General features: G+C 39.0%; 1 protein-coding gene across 3 annotated transcripts in view; it reads right to left on the reverse strand.

Annotated features, from left to right (window-relative positions):
* NCAM2 (neural cell adhesion molecule 2) overlaps positions 1-17,280 on the reverse strand; it is a 193,772-nt gene that overhangs the window by 145,993 nt on the left and 30,499 nt on the right. The window lies entirely within an intron of this gene.

A 17,280-nucleotide genomic window follows, 5' to 3' on the forward strand; every position in this document is an offset into this window, starting at 1 on the left:
CATTATATTATATTTGTAATTCTTTGTAATTTAATACCACAGGCAGTAATTAGTATTTAACAGCTGTCATACATGTGAGTCATATAAAAGGAAAGGAAAGGAAAAACATCTGATTTTAAGTTGACACTGCAATTACAGATGAGGCTAGCAGGATAATCTGTCCTATTATCATTCATTCAGTAAGGGGGCACTATCTGAAAACTCATCAGATTCACAAGAAGGAAACAATATATTGATCCTATGAAGTTTTTCCTTTTTACCTGTCAGTCTCTCATCATCTCAGCTGACTGCTGATATGGCAAATATAAATGATAAAGATTTCTTTTGAAAAAGGTACTTCTCAATGGGCAGCTGTCAAGGACTGCCATGAAATTAAGGCAGCTATCAACCTACCAAGAGAATTTAAGTGGCTGGAATGTATTCATGCTCAAATAGTTTTAAAACTTTTAATGTACATCAGTAGTTTTTACACCTTGAATTTCTGCTCCCCAGTGAGGGATACCAATTCGCATTCTAGAAACACTTTAAACTGCCTAAAACTTTCTGTGAAGAGTAACATTCATACATTTACAGATGGTGCTTCAGTGTAGAAGAAGAGTTTGGATTTGACATCCTGCTTTATCACTACCCGAAGGACTCTCAAAGCAGCTAATATTCTCCTTTCCCTTCCTCCCCCACAACAAACACTTTGTGAGGTGAGCGAGGCTGAGAGACTTCAAAGAAGTGTGACTAGCCCAAGATCACCCAGCAGCTGCATGTGGAGGAGCAGAGACGCAAACCCGGTTCACCAGATTACAAGACTACCGCTCTTAACCACTACACCACACTGGCTCTCAAGTACCCATGAATCTTATAAATTAATATATTTAATAATCAGGCACTGCGTGGGGAGCAGCTTCTTTGACAAGAGCTAAGAACAACTGAATCAACTGTGCAAGTACATAAGCTTTACTTGAGTATCTCAGAAGGAACTGTATTGTCACTAAGCAGTTGTGGAAATTCAGTCAGCTCACAGGCAATTTAAGCTCAGCATCACTCTACCACCACTGTTCTCAGGACCAAACAAGAAAGTACAAGTGTGTTTCCCACCAAAAAACCCCAACTACATCTAGTTTCTCTCTCCTGTAATATCTAGTCTCAGCTCATGTTAAGATCTAATGATGTCCTGTGTTTTTCCACCCCAACTCCACTGCATTGTTTTCCGACAGTGTGGAAGGGAAAACATAGATCATGACATTATATGAGACAAATTCCATTAGCGGGGGAAGGGGAAGAGGAATTAGACATGTGATTGCTTGGTGGCATATATATGTTTAACAAAACTTCTATCTTGGTCCTTATTCTCCTATTATTTTCTTCCACATCAATAATAGGATGTCCAGGCTCTTGGCAATATATATGTCAATACAGTGACAAGATCAATGGGATGATTCCAGGATTAGTCATGCTTAGGAAAGAATCGCTCAAACCAATATCATTGATTTCAATTTGCCTCTCACCTGGATCCAACCCATATTTAATTTTGGGGTGGGGGCGGAGACTTAAAACTAGCGGGATCTGGTCAATAGCTAGCTTCTGCATTTTGTACCAGTTACAGTTTCTGGACATTTTTCACAGGCAGCCCTACTCAGAGCTCTAGACTGGAAGTAACCAGAGTATGTAAGACCAGCCTTTCCTCAGGAATGAGAAGGGACATGTAAGACCAGCCTTTCCTCAGGAATGAGAAGCTGAGAAAAAGTGCTGCTAGTTATGACTTCTACCTGCCTATTCAGGAACAAAACTGAGTTCAGAAACACTCCAAACTACTTATTTGCTATTGTGAGAGAAGTATAATCCCATCGAGTGCAGGTCACACACATGTCCTGGGTCAGGAATCCTTTCTACTAACAGGATTTCCATCTTGTCTGGGTAAAGCTTCAGCTTGTTAGCCTACATCTCAGACACTGGTTCAGGGTTTCCACTACACTTCACAAAGCAGTTTTATGTAACAGCTGAACAACACAGTGACAAGATGGATTCCTAATGAATTCCAGAATTCAAAGGCCATGGGCTGTAGATTAGTTTTTCAGTATCACCTTCTTAGACCTGCCTGCCAGGCATGATCAGAACCAACATAAAATGCTACATCCATTAACAAACCCATCCAGGTAGCTCAGAAATATTGTTGATGGCATCAAGAACCACTTTAAGCTCTGTAAGATTCAACAGCGATGCACTCCACCCTGACTGTTGCCAGCAAAGATGAAATTGTCTGCCAAGGTGATAAAAGCTGTTTCCATTCCTGAAGCAGATAGGAAATCAAACTGAAAAGGATACAAATCCTCCAAATGATTCTGCTAGCAGCACAGTAGTGGCTATCATAGTGGTTATAGCTGCTGGTGTAGAGGCAGATTTGCAACATTGGCAGCTACAACACACTTGTTGATACTGAGGCAGTGGCTCTTCTGGGCAACTCTTTGGTGCTGCCACTGCTTTTTGCTAGAGTTAAGGCTGCTTGCCAGATTTTGCAGCAGCTCTAGTTACCTCTGGTTGGATGTAATGCCTGCAGCGTCTTACATCCAGGTTTCTGTCACCAAAGTATCTACAAATTAATAGAATTAGAAAAAATGCAGACAACATGGATGTTAATTTAACTGGGGTTAGTGTTCATGAGCTGATTACCTGAAGTGTGTTTAACAGCATCTAAATTGTATTATGCCCAGACGTTCAGTGGGATTACAGGAACAGTTGGATGCTGAGTTGGTACCTATTTAACACTCAGTTAATGGCAGATTATAAGATATTGCTAAAAAGCAAGCATTGTTTCTTAAAGTATTTGACAAAGCAGAAACTTCTGCTATTGAACCACCCAAAATAATGTTTAAAAGACAGTGGAATTGTACATCATTTAAAATATTGTACATCTTGGGGACCTCTATAGGGGAGGGATGTTTAGCAATATAGGACCACTGAATATATATTATGATACATTCTGTTTACTATTCATAACTACAACCACATCTGCACCGAGCAACTGTGCTACGTAATCCAGTTGACAGTGTATGTGTCTAAAGCCTGTCTTGACAGTGCCACTTCCTATGAAGTTTCATTCCTTCTCAAAGGCAGCTCAAATAAAAATTATCCAATATGTAGTTTGCATGAATCTCAGGTAGATTGTCCATGGTGCCAGTAGATTTTCAAATCTCTTCCCACCTGAAAGGTTGTCATGTAAGGTATAGTTGACATGTTAGTATGAGCAGTCCCAGAACAAAGTGAGTTATACCATACTCTAGAAGGCTTTGAGCCATAAATGGGTTCTAAATGTATTTTTCTTTGGGATGTTTAAAATCAATGTGGGTTCATACTTCTTTAACCAATATGCTGATCCTAAACACTTATCTAGTGTGTCCACTGTGACAACAGGCCAGAACCTGATGGGGCAACATAAATGTGCCTGGCACTTTTCTGACTTCTAAAGTTGGACTTCTGTACCACTGATGTTGCATTGTGATTTTTTCCATGCCATGTTTTATGTTATGTTTTATTTTGTGCTATGTTGAACTGTATACTGCTTAGATATTTTAATGTTTAGTAGTCTAGGTTTTAACATCAATAATAATAATAATATAAATCAGAAAGGGTGACCCAGTTTTAAATACCATTTGAAAAAAGGCAGATACTTCATATTGAGCCACTTTTCCACTCTATTCTATGAGATTCCAAAATGTACAATCTCTTCAGGTCTAAATTGGGGTGTGTGTGATGTGGTGTGAGGACTACCACCTTCCACTGTTCAATTTCTATACCAGCTTGGTATTGGGATTTCTCAGCAATGTCAAGCCCACATAATGATGTATAATTGCTTTCTTGGTTTTGTTACACAGAATTTTGCCTACAGGGACACAGCTTATTTCATTTTGCTCACCAGACCAAATGCTTCAAATTACAATATGAGTTAGGGTGAAATGGAGTGATTTATCCAAGTCATAATTCCATTAAGCTCCTGTTGTATAAACCCAAACACCTATATTTAACTTGCATTAGTAATGTAAATTTTCTTGTTGCAAAATTAGACACTGAAACATGAGAAAACTTCCCACAATAATATTATCATTAAACAATATCTCTTCTGCTTTCTACAGATAAGAAATGACACATTACTGGTAGCACAAAATATTTCTCTCTTTTTTTCCTTAAAGGGGTAGGGTGAATAATAGAAATAAGACATAGAGGCCACCAAACATGCACACAGGTCAACTATACACACACTAGAAAATTGAACAGTGGGACTTGTGTCTGACTCAGAACATGCTTATAATTGTTCCTATAGTCTAATTTCTGGATGGCCGAATCCTATACAGGGGTATTGTAACTGCCCACCTTCAATTTCTCTATTCTCTGCTTTCACACTTTCTTTCTCCCTCGTTCTTTTCTTTCATGCCCTGATTTAAATTCTTAGACTAGACAAGAAATGTTGGAGGTCTTCACACCTAATATAATGGCAAAATTAACCTGCTTATATATCTGGACCATTTATAATCCCAACTTCAATCCAATTCTATTACTAACAACAGCTAGAATGCATACTTGGAAATCAAGGTTCAGTTCCATATGCTACTTTTCTTAGAGAAATCTGAATTTCATAATTTAATGTAATCCAAGATGATACTTGAAAGTCAATAAAAATCTAAGGAGCTGAATTTTATTGAAGCGTCCTTATACTGGAATTTATGCTGGAAAAGGGATTTAGTCCAACAAGGATATTAAATTTCATAAACCACGCTATATCACCAAGTATTATCTTTGTTTTTGCGATGATTTATTCTCTGAAGAAACAACCTGAAGCAAAATAACACAGATTATGCTGACGAGATGTGTGTACAGTATAGAGAAAAAGGTTTGAGATGCATCTTAGGAAATTAATATAAAGTTTACAGTTTATGTTTTCCAAATACATGTTAATTACCATTTCACTATCATTAAAGTTTTTTTATTAATCCCCAGCTGAATAAAGAAACTAAATAAAGGAAGGACAAACACCATAAAATACTGGTTTGTATGCAAAGGTGTCCTGCTGATGGAAGGATCTTTGATTTAGTAGAGGCTACCATTAGTGGAACAGGAAAAGAGGTGATTTTATTTGGTTCTCCATACTGTCTGCAGCCCCCGCCCCTCACACTGCCACCTTCAATACTGGGTGGCAGAGGCAGCTGCCAGGTAACACATTAATGGCTTCCCTTTATGGGAAGATGCCTTTTTATTTCTAGTAATGCCAGGGAATTTATCTGTGGAGGTTTGGCCCTAAATGCAGGCAGGCAGATTTGCCAATGTCTAGGTTTTACCTGCCTGCATTTGTTTTCACGACTGGTGAGAGTTTTCTTTCTACCAAAACATTTACTATCAATTCTTCATTCCATGTGTGGGGCAAACAAATATCAATAAATCAATAGATTAGAAAATGAGTTCATAATGGTCAATGTCAATGTGAAGCTTTCATACAATACTATGGGCACCAGGCATATTGTAATATTTTTAACTCTGGAATACAGAGTCTTTTTCAGTAACAGAAAAAAAAATATTAATTTAGGGCAATCTCAACAACCGTATTCTACTGAACCTCCAGAATTCTAGAAGGGACAAATGGAAAAAAAAAAAAACAAGCAGAAACTCCCCCTTGCGGCTGCTGGCACACATTACAGCACTTGCAGTGTTACGTTTGAGTGCTTTGAACTCCAAAAAGAATACAAAATAATGTCTGACCTGGAATGCAAACATAATTTCCCAATGACAATTTGCATAAGTGCTACCACTTATTTCAACCACTTCCTTCATGCAAATTGCTGCTGAGAAATAGCATCAGGATTCAGAGAGGCTTAAGGTCATACATTGCTTCTTGAACACAGCAGCGTGGTGCAAGGCTGCCTGGCATGGCTGAACAGAAAAACAGATGCTTAATGTTGATTTTGTCTGAGTTTTAGGCCCATTAGGAAACGATAACTTCTACTAAGACATTGACTAACATTTTTTTTCCTGTGACAATAGACTGCTCTGCCTCCTTTCTTTTAGCAAATGTTTTGGGCCACTGGGGAAGTGGTAATTCTGTATTGATTTGTTTTGGATGTTTGTACGGGATGCCAATAAAAGGTTTGATGATGATGATGACTAACATTTTTGTAACCTCCCATTTTCATACATTATATCCCAGAGCACAGATTTCCCCAAAGTCACAAACAATGCTGTGAGAATGTATTGACGTGCTATCGGAAGGCTCAGAACCATTGATTATGGGCTGGAGAGAGACTAATAGTCATGCACAGCTCCATGCTCCTTCCTAACAATTACTATTCCTTGCAGCCCTGCTTCTACAACCCTTTTATGTAACCTTATCTCCAAATGCCCTGCCATCCATTTCCCCTGCTCTTTTTATCTTCTGTCATTCTAATCCTTGAACACATACAAATATGAAGCTCAGCTGTTCTAAATTTCTGAACTTGTAATGGAGAAAGAATATATTTGCAAAGTGAGTAGCACCATGCAAATGTACTTGATATACATAATTCATTCTAAAACACAATACTTTGAGCTTCCTTGGAATAAATTTGGATTCCTTTGGTACATAGTACAGCCAGCCCTCGTTATGACACAAGCATATCTGAATAGCTGTATTGTTTTTGTCATGCTGATCAGCTTGTTTCCATTTTGCATGCAGTGAAACTTAGTGCCTAATAATTGTGATAGCAGATAGTCACAAACATCAAACTTGCTCTTCAAGGGGATTTATCAATATGTGATTTAAATGTAAATTGGTAACCATCTTTAGTCAATTCTGACAAGAAAAATAAAGCCTCTGGAAAAAAATATTTTCTAGCAGAGCATGCTACAATAAAAGCAACAGTATAAAATGCTTTTTTAAAAAAATACATAAATTATATCACACTCAAGATTTCTGAAATTCAGTCTACCATGATTTGTCAGATCCATACAAAAGAAAGGAGGATTGCTATTCATGTGAAAAGTGATGTGAGAAAACATGGATGTGAATGTTTTGATCAATTGGTTATACTGAAAGTTGTGAATGAGGTAAGAAATATTCATCACATTTCAACTGCTTCACAGTACCAAAATTGTATGTGTGTGTGTAAATATTTTATAGCATCTCCTTTATTTCAAGAACAGTAATGAAAATCACTCTAAGAAGCTGTGTAACAAAAGAATGGTTGGCAATGGCAGCGTTTGGTGGAATAATAATAATAATAATAATAATAATAATAATAATAATAATTTGTTGTTTATACCACACATGGAGTTAGAGATAGCAACAGGTGACAATTAGAAGAGGTTTGGAGAGAAAGAGAGAGAGAGAGAAGTAGGAAGAGTTGGAAAGAAATGAATTTGAGAATGAGGGCTCCAATAAAAGGTATGGTGTTTGTATAACATAACAAGGGGATCAGGTATGGATATGGATATCTGGTTAGGATATGGGCAGAACAATACAGGAGGGTGGGAAAGGGAAAATCTGTGGCAGTAAAGCTGCCAAATCCCAAACCCAGACAGTCTTGCATAGACCAGAACAGGGAAGAATCATAGTACTGCAGAGTTGTAAAGGACCACAAGGCTCATCTACTCCACCTGCAGCTGTCCCGTATGGGGATCAAAGCTGCAACCGTGGTGTTATCATCACCATGCTCTAACCAACTTAGCTATCCAGAAGGTGATGGAATGGCTGGAAAGAAAAATTATGCTAGCCTCAGAGCATACTTTCCCCCTGTCCACAGGGCTGTAGTGAGGGATGGGGATAGGAGTGTTAAGGGGAATGGCCAGACTTCGCATTTACTAGATCCAAAACATCTTCCAGTCTGTCACTGACAGTCCTTCCTTTTGCTGTTTTCCCCCATTAGAATAGTTCGAAAGCTTTGGGGTGAAGGGCAGCTATAAACCCACCAAATAACAAAGAAGTAAATCAATCATATACTGAAGCAAGACTAATTGTAGTATAATCTTAATAAAACGTGTGGGTTTTCCCACCTATAATTATTTTTTAAAAAGAAAGAGTTAATCTAGCAAAGGAGACTTCTTTCTGAATAAACTTTATGGATTCTTCCAAAATGAAGGCCCGTCTCCCCACCTTTCCCCAAACATAGTGAATCAATCAACTGTTAGCTGAAGGATGTATGCAGGTATCACAGAATAATGTGAAACCCAGTAGGTCCTAGGAACAAATAAACAATTGGGCTCTAGTGAAAAGAGAGGTTTTTTAAAAGAAAGAAAGAAAAAGAAACAAAACACAATTTTCTCATATCTGCTGTATACTGAGAAGTTATTATTACCACTCTGGTTTAACCTATAAAGTGACACAATCCAATTTAGAAAGGAAAACAAACAAATCCTTTATGAAAATGCCAAATCACATCAGAGTGACACCTGATTTCATTCTGCTCACTGAAGTATTTGATGATGGAGAACAGCTAATGTGCCACCAAATCCCATGGGGACTGAAGCTACAGAAATGTAATCTTCTCATGTCTTCACTGTAATGCCTTTTACATGAATAAATAGAGTATGAGATTGCCTTTGCAAACTTTTCTTTCGAAGTCATTACTGGGAAAAGCACTACAATATTATGACTCTTAAGTGTACTGAGATAAATAACAGCTTCCATTCAAAGTAGGCAGAGGAATGCTTTTGTTGGACCCATTGTCTGAAAAATATGCAATTTCACAGAAATCTTTTCTTTCTTTTAGGCAAAGTGAGAAATTAGACAATTTTCAGCTATTTTCCTAATGCAGTTACTTATGCCTGTAAATATATTTGTTCTTTTCTGGTAGACCACCTAATGCTGTCTTAGCAAACTTTTGATGAAGCTAAAGAAATAGCTGTACTTTAAACCGTATCACATTGCTAGAATTTGAGAATGAAAGAAGGCTGCAATTCTATACCTGCTTACGTGGGAACAAGCTCTGCTGTACTCAGTAGAACTTGTTCCTGAGCACAGGACTGCATAGTAAATATTTTTCTTGGTGTGGTTTGTTTTGCACTCAGATTAGCAGGACATTTATGGGTAGCTGACAATAAATTGAGAAGGGGGGAAATCTGAGAAGGCAGAAGCAGACTAGGAAATTAATGTTAAACTGTGAGACTGACAGATCATCAATGCAATAAGGTGTAATTGTGGAGAGTATACAGCAATGGATCTTGGAAGGTGAGAAAAAGCTGGAACGCATTTGCCTACAATCATCATTCAGTACTGATTGGAAACTGAAGCTTATTTTCTGAAGCAAAATCCAATTAACTGCAAGCTTGTGGTAGAAGGTCTTCTGTTGTATCAGTTGTGTAGCACTTAGTGGTTGATGGACACAGAAATAAACATTCATCTTTGCATGGAGTAAAAAATGTCAAAAATGCCTTCAAAAGCTAATGTATGGAGCCTGCAAGACTGGAAACTTTACTAATTCAATTCAATTGATGCAATAAATTTAATTTCCTAGGTAATGACTTATTATATTTGCACTAAACATTCAGTGCTCTCCCTTATATTTTCTGTTTTTATTTCCAATTAAAGGCAGTTGGTGTATTTTAAGGAATATTAATAAATCTGAATAAGAAACAATGCTTGATTACAATCTAAACCATAATCAGTATAGAAATATACAGCATTTTAACCTAATGGACATTTCATTCTAAGTACTACAACTTAATTCAACAGCACAATTTAGCTTATTTATGGGCATGCACTGGTGAGGTCTCATTAAGTTCAACAACAATTGTCTTATGTAACCAATATTTAACCAATTCAAATTTAACCAATTTCATCAAAATAGAGTTATACTGTTACACTGGATATAAAGATTTCAGTTTCATTTATTTATTTAAACACCAAAAAGGCCCCCAGAGGCTTTAAAAATGTCAATAATAAGACATTTCCTTTTCTTACAGTTAAAATCTAAAAGTCGTAACACAAAAGGAATAGGCACTACGACATAGAAGGAAAAAGGCAACCTGGGAAGCTAATCTTTGGTCACAAAGTGCTTGCAGCAAAGAACAGTTTTGGAAAACATTTCAGGAAGATCCATAGAGATGAGTCAGGCATTCTGCTGCTAATTTCAGATGTGTGTTAAATACCATTTTATGTTGACAGGTCTATATAATTGCCTACATTTCCCCCCTTCAAAATATGCAAGTCATGTTTATGATTATTTTGATTTTTTAAAAAAACATATATTATGTTTTGCTGTATTTGTACATGTTGCTATATACCTCCTTGTTATGTTATATGAGTGGGCACTTTATATTCTTATAAACAAATAAATAAATGTTGCTGACTTTTAGCTGAGCTGATAGAGTGGTCCTGCTTCTGTTCACTCTGCTACACTTTGTTATAATGGCAACTGTCTGATGACAGTTATTTGAGTTGGTGGGGGAATGGCCATATATAATACAATAGAGTGGAGCCATACTTCCTATGCATGGGTTTTGCACTTTCCTACCCGCTCCTGTGTTCCCTGAAAAGCTGCTCTAAAGTTGGGGGTCCCTTTGGGAGGAGAGTTTGTGGGCTAGCGGTGAAGAGGAACTGGCAAAACATATCTTCCCCTCCTCCTCCATCACAACCCGTTCAACCCTGGTGCTAGCCAGCAAGGCACATTTGCAGCCTGCCAACTGATTAGGCACACTCCCCTGGGATGCTCTGCATCCTCACACATGCATTGTGTGGCACAGGAAGCTGGGTGATGTCAAAGCCCTATTTAATGGCTAGTCAGCCTTCCCCTGCCCTCTTCTCCCCAGTACCTGCTCTTCCTCCCTGTTTCAGTGTGACTTGCTGGTTGCTTAGAGTAGTGGTTTTCAACCAGTGTGCTGTGGCACCCTGGGGTGCCTTGAATGATTATCAGGGGTTCCACAGGCAACAATGGCCTCTGTTCCTCTTCCCTTCCTTCCCTCCCTTCCTCTGATACCCTCTTGCGGCTCTGCCTCCCAAAGGCTTGCACAGCTGTTTGTTGCATTAGCCTTGGCTACAAGCTTCCCAGGTGAATGGTGCCTCTGGATCTGGCCAGGGGGTGCTTCCCAGGCCCCTGTGGGGCAGTGTGAGGAGGCCCCTCCCTTTGGGGCATGGGGGCAGCTCAGAGACCAGGGGCAGCAGCTGCGGCGACCCAGGTGACTCCCAAGGAGAGGGGAGAGGAGAGGAAGCTGAGGGAACACTCCACAAGGGACCGTGTTCGAAAAGGGGTGAGAGGCTGCTAGCTCTGCAGGCAAGGGGTGACAGAGCTGGGTTCCTGAGTCCTCCAGGGGTGCCATAGAAAGAATGTAGTTGGTCAAGGGAGCCATGGACCTAAAAAGGTTGAAAACCTCTGGCTTAGGGGACAAGCAGGCATTTTGGGGTAATCTACCTAGTTTGGGGGTTTTCTCCATCTACTCTGTACTGAATAGATGGGTGGTGTCACTGGATGGTCTGCTGTGTTGTTAACTATGTCAATCTGGTCTTTAATTCATACACTTTTCATGGATGTACAGGAAGGGGAATAGTTGTGTTTCAGCCTTGTGATCCTAGTTCAGTTCAGCCTCTGCATCTTTCTCGTTATTTAGCCATCAAATCATGAGGTTCTCCACTGGATAGAAGTCTGTTCCACAAATGGAAGAAGCTCTTACCATTTATGGAAGAGCATGCCTGGATTCAGTCCAATAATTTTAGCAAACGCAGGATGGAGTCAGGTTATCTACAGCCAATCATTACCGTTAAAAGGCTGGCAAGAATTCAGTCTTGGTTATTTGCTTCAATACTTCATACTGAATCTATACTAGTAATGAACTTATTAAAAGATTTACACATTCATAGTATGTTTAAAATAACAATTCTAAATTTCTTTATTGATTAAGTGTGTACTTCAAAACACATTCTAGCAAAGCACCAATGAGTGTTGTTTTTCTGTCTGGGATTCCTGCAAAGTTATCTTGTGAATCACACAAGAGACACTCTCTTTAACAGACAAGCACAATTTCAGGCATGCTAATTTTACTTTAGATTTCACAGCTAGAGTATTTCAAGATAGGAAAAGGAAGCATTGCAATGTCATAATGAAACATAAAACAGCAGGGAGAAAACTACTTTTTGACTTATTCAGTAATTCCCTCTTCATGAAGAAATGAAAAATTCATGAAAAATGACTATTTTGCAGGCTCACATTCTTTCCTAAACTAGTCAGACTGGTTCACCCAAAGGATAGCTTTGGGTAGGGAGAAGGGAAAAATAAAATGTTGCATTATTCTTATGTAATATCCAAAAGTAGGAAACTGATGCATATACAACTTCATATGATACACATCACACCAAACAGGAGGCAGGTGAGTTCTTATTAATTATATATTATAATGTGACAAGAAGCATGAGAACAGGAATGAAAAGTAATTGATTTCTCTCCCTCCTATACAAAAAAATTGTAAAAACGCAAGCTACAGTTGGACCTAGAGAAATCTACTCTTGGACTAGGAGAAACCGCAAGTATTATCCATGCCTGGTATGGATGTTTGCCAAGCAGAACAGAATTAACAGCCCAAATATAAGGAAACCAAAGTAGAAGTCTGCATAATCCAGCCTTCCTAAAACTAGCACTCTCAATGTTTTTGACTACATCTCCAATCACCCTGACCATGCTGGCTGGGACTGTTGGGAGTTGGGGTCCAACAACATCTGGAAAACCAAAGGTTCCATATCCCTACTTTTGAATGCCTGGCTTCAGCACAAAGTTCTCTGACCTTGGATATTCTTTGTAAGTTCAGATAGGTTTGTTTTGCGACATTGATGACCACACACTTGAGGTTTTAGACAATTTTGTCTACCTGGGCTCCACCACATACAGTGATCTCTCTACTGATACTGAGCTGGACAAACATATCAGCAAGACCGCTATAGCAGCGTCTCAACTCTCCAAAAAGGTACAGGAGAATGTGATGCTAACATCCAATCATTTGCAGATGACTGCAGTATCCGCAGACAGTCAGGTCATGCATCCATAGCAGTGACCAGAGGAGGAATGACTGCTGGGAGGAGTGCAGAGAGAAGAAATGCCATTGTGCAACTGCAGTAGCACAACTAAATGCCTTCATCTGTCCCAGCTGCAATAAAACATCTATCTCCCATATTGGTCTCTACAGCCACAGCAGGCAAACTATTGTACAGTAACATCTTGTAATGTAGAGTAGCAGCTTCAGAAGCAATTTAACTTTACTAATATGTGCCACTCTCACCTCACCTCCTGGCAAATAGAAGGGGAAGAAACGGAGGCAGTGAGAGATTTTACTTTCTTGGGTTCCATGATCACTGCAGATGGTGACAGCAGCCATGAAATTAAAAGACGCCTGCTTCTTGCGAGAAAAGCAATAACAAACCTAGGCAGCATCTTAAAAAGTAGAGACATCACCTTGCCAACAAAGGTCCATATAGTAAAAGCTATGGTTTTCCCAGTAGTGATGTATGGAAGTGAAAGCTGGACCATAAAGAAGACTGATCACCGAAGAATTGATGCTTTTGAATTATGGTGCTGGAGGAGACTCTTGAGAGTCCCATGGACTGCAAGAAGATCAAACCTATCCATTCTTAAGGAAATCATCCCTGAGTGCTCACTGGAAGGACAGGTCCTGAAGCTGAGGCTCTAATACTTTGGCCACCTCATGAGAAGAGAAGACTCCCTGGAAAAGACCCTGATGCTGGTAAAGATTGAGGGCACAAGGAGAGGGGACGACACGAGGACGAGATGGTTGGATAGTGTTCTCGAAGCTACCAGCATGAGTTTGACCAAACTGTGGGAGGCAGTGGAAGACAGAAGTGCCTGGCATGCTCTGGTCCATGGGGTCACGAAGAGTCGGACATGACTAAATGACTAAACAACAACAACAACAACAACAACAACAACAACAACAAAATATGTGCCACTGGTTCATGTTTATTTGCCCTTTTAGGGAGAGCTACTGAAACGTCAAATGAGTAATCATAAATACCTCTATGAAGGATCATTTTTGAAATTAGATTTAGATATATGATGAATTCACACACACAATTGTGGTTTGATTGATGACAGACTCATAGATTCAGGCAGAAGAGGTCATGCTTAAACAACCTCTTATAAAAATTACTCCCATGATTTTAAAAAAAGGAAAATTCAGTAACTATAGTATATTTCAGTTTTCAGAGAAATATTGACACCAAAGATTAATGGTCAAATTAAGCAGCCACAGTACAGAAAGCAAAGCAAGGTTCTGAATATAAAAGCATAGTAAATGCTTTTGAAAGCAGTAGTTGCAAATACACATCTGAAGAGGGTGATATAAAGTGAATTTCTGATGTTGAGAAGCAGTAATACCCTTTGTTCCATTAGGGCACAGGTGGCAAAGACAGAAAATGGTGCAGAAGTAGCAGAAGAAGAAAGGGCAGCAATCTTTGGCTATGATTTCACCCCTTTTGCATTCTGCCCCTTTGCCTCTGGCCCCATTGCCCATTGGTATGCAGCATCTGACAGATTACCCATGAGAGAATAAAAAGGTTTCCTGCCCCTGTCCTAGGATCTGGACCAGGCAGCTCTTATCAGAGATAATGATGTCCCATGTGTGCTAGACTGTTTCTGTACATACCATTATGAGGTTAACAGACTAAAGTTTTGAGGCTTACTTTCTCTCAGTATGATGGAGAGAAACAGGGTTGTTGCTTTTTCTTGCTGGATGTGTGGAGGCCTGTTGCTAAAAACTGATACAGTAGTCATCTACCATCATATGTACTGTTCCTGAATGGTGGGAAGCACAACATTTGGAGTACATGAAACTGAAGCGTGTAAAATCTAATCTATGACCCCTTTCAATGAAACAGAATTTTAATAACAATTTAGTACTCATGCCATGCAGACCTTTCATGCACAGCCTTAAATCACATCACAATACTTAAGTGTTCTCAGCTTTGTAGCCCGTTAATTTTTTTAAAAGGTGATGTGTTTAGCTTTCAAGGGGAAAGCATAAGTAAATGTTTATAGCTTATACTGAATAATCTACTTCTATTTATAAGCTTACAAGAATTCAAGTGCTTATTCTGTTTTTTAGACACTGAAGAAGTGAGACTTAGGTATACTTATTCCTACTTTATATTCCAAAGCAATAATATCTAAATTCAGAGACATTTCTTATTTCCTCAAGCAAATGAATGCTCAAAATCAAGTAGAATCAGATAACTGAGACTTGAACTTGGCACTCGGCACAGTATGTACAACCTAGTGCATGGCTAAAGTTCTCCTCTTTAAAGCATACCCTCTTTTATTTATGAAGCTTAAGACACTAAGGAGTCTGCAGGTACATCTGAGAGCAGTGCAGGTACAAATACAAAAAGTATTTGTAAATCATGGCTTTGCCTTGATTAATGGCAATTGGCAACCTGGAGAAAGCACACAAGAAACGCTAAAGTTGAGGGGCTGTAGATGTTAATCACTTGATTTACGAGCCCTCTTCAACTTTCAAGTCAGGATCAGAGCCACAGCAACAAGTGAATGGGGCTGACTGCCCTGGGGATAAGATGCCAGATCCTCTGCAGTCCCTACTCACCCAGGGAAGTTTTAGGACACACATGCCCCGTCTGCTTGCAATTTCACATTCCATTTTGCATTTCTTCCAAGGGTCTGCAATTCATTCTATTCTTTGGCATTCCCTGCTTCCCGCACCATTTAACATTTACTTAGCAGGGTTGTGGCACTACACCATCCATTTTTAATAGTTTTACTGTGGTTTCATTCTTGTTGACTAAGGCATTTTCTGGCAAATGACAGGATTTTAAAATGTTTTAAAGAAAACAAAATAGAAGTATTTAATGGACGCAACACATAGTACTCTTCCCCACACCCAGTATTCTGTGTGCTGGATATGTAATGTTAGCTCCTGTTAAAGAAGACACTGCCTCTTATCTTAACTTGCCATTTCCCCAGTGATCTTGTTGTTGTTGTTGTTTAGTCGTTTAGTTGTGTCCGACTCTTTGTGACCCCATGGACCAGAGCACGCCAGGCACTTCTGTCCTCTATTGCCTCCCGCAGTTGGTCAAACTCATGCTGGTAGCTTCAAGAACACCATCCAACCATCTTGTCCTCTGTCGTCCCCTTCTCCTTGTGCCCTCCATCTTTCCCAACATCAGGGTCTTTTCCAGGGAGTCTTGTCTTCTCATGAGGTGGCCAGAGTATTGGAGCCTCAGCTTCACAATCGGTCCTTCCAGTGAGCACTCAGGGCTGATTTCCTTCAGAATGGATAGGTTTGATCTTCTTGCAGTCCATGGGACTCTCAAGAGTCTCCTCCAGCACCAGTGATCTTAAGTAAGAGTTTTACTTATTTGTGTGATATTGTATGATATAGCTTCTCCTCTGGAAACATTTGACATGTATTAGTTTCTCACCCCAGAGCTTTCAGTAGTTCATGGTGCCATGGAATATAAATTCACTTATTCCTTCAGTTAAGCTGGCCTCAATAAGGCCATAAATTGGTTAAGACTTATTCATTATAACCTTACTTTTATTACATCAATCAAATGGATTTCAGGAACTGTTAATTTTATACAGCCATGTATTACATTTTCCCCACAAAGACACCCTTGGAACTTCAAGTTTGTGGTCCCACTCCAATCAATCAATCAATCAATCAATCAAATAAATCACTTGTATATTTCTGTGAAGACATCTGCCAGTGAAGAAGCTGGTCAGCTTTTTGCATAAATCATCCCAGGGGTGTTGCTAGAATAGGTTCTGGATAATTTTCCAAGTGCCTCAAAATGTTTCTGAGTGGGTTATAAATTGAGGAGAAATGGAATTGGGTAGCAATCTGGCTTGTTAAGAAGTATATTTATTTGGAGAAATAAAATTAGTTAAGATTGTTTTATCTAGAGATGACTGCAGGCAATTCAGGGATAATTCACTTTTTGTTTGAAATCCCAAACAAAATCCTTACTTCCAAGCTCCCTTAAAATGTTACTTGTGTTTAAGAGAGATCTTTTCACATTATCACTAATTTACTATTCTAAAGATGTGTGAGGATAGTAATGTGCACTATGAATTAGGACTCAGAAATGGGTTTTTTATTTATCCGCTGTATAAATCTATATTCCAAGAAGTTACACCTGTACCTCATTTTTTTTAGAGAATGAAGAAGGTCACTAATCTCTACACCATCATAACTGAAAATGAAACTAGGCTAACAGAAGTCCTTTCCTTGTGTTACTCATGAGTAGGCAATTACAGATGATCCAACCTATGAGCAATGCTATTAAAATATGCAGACCATGAACTATCTGTATTATTT

The sequence above is a fragment of the Podarcis filfolensis genome, assembly GCF_964270895.1.
Source record: "Podarcis filfolensis genome assembly, chromosome: 4".
Taxonomy (NCBI): domain Eukaryota; kingdom Metazoa; phylum Chordata; class Lepidosauria; order Squamata; family Lacertidae; genus Podarcis; species Podarcis filfolensis.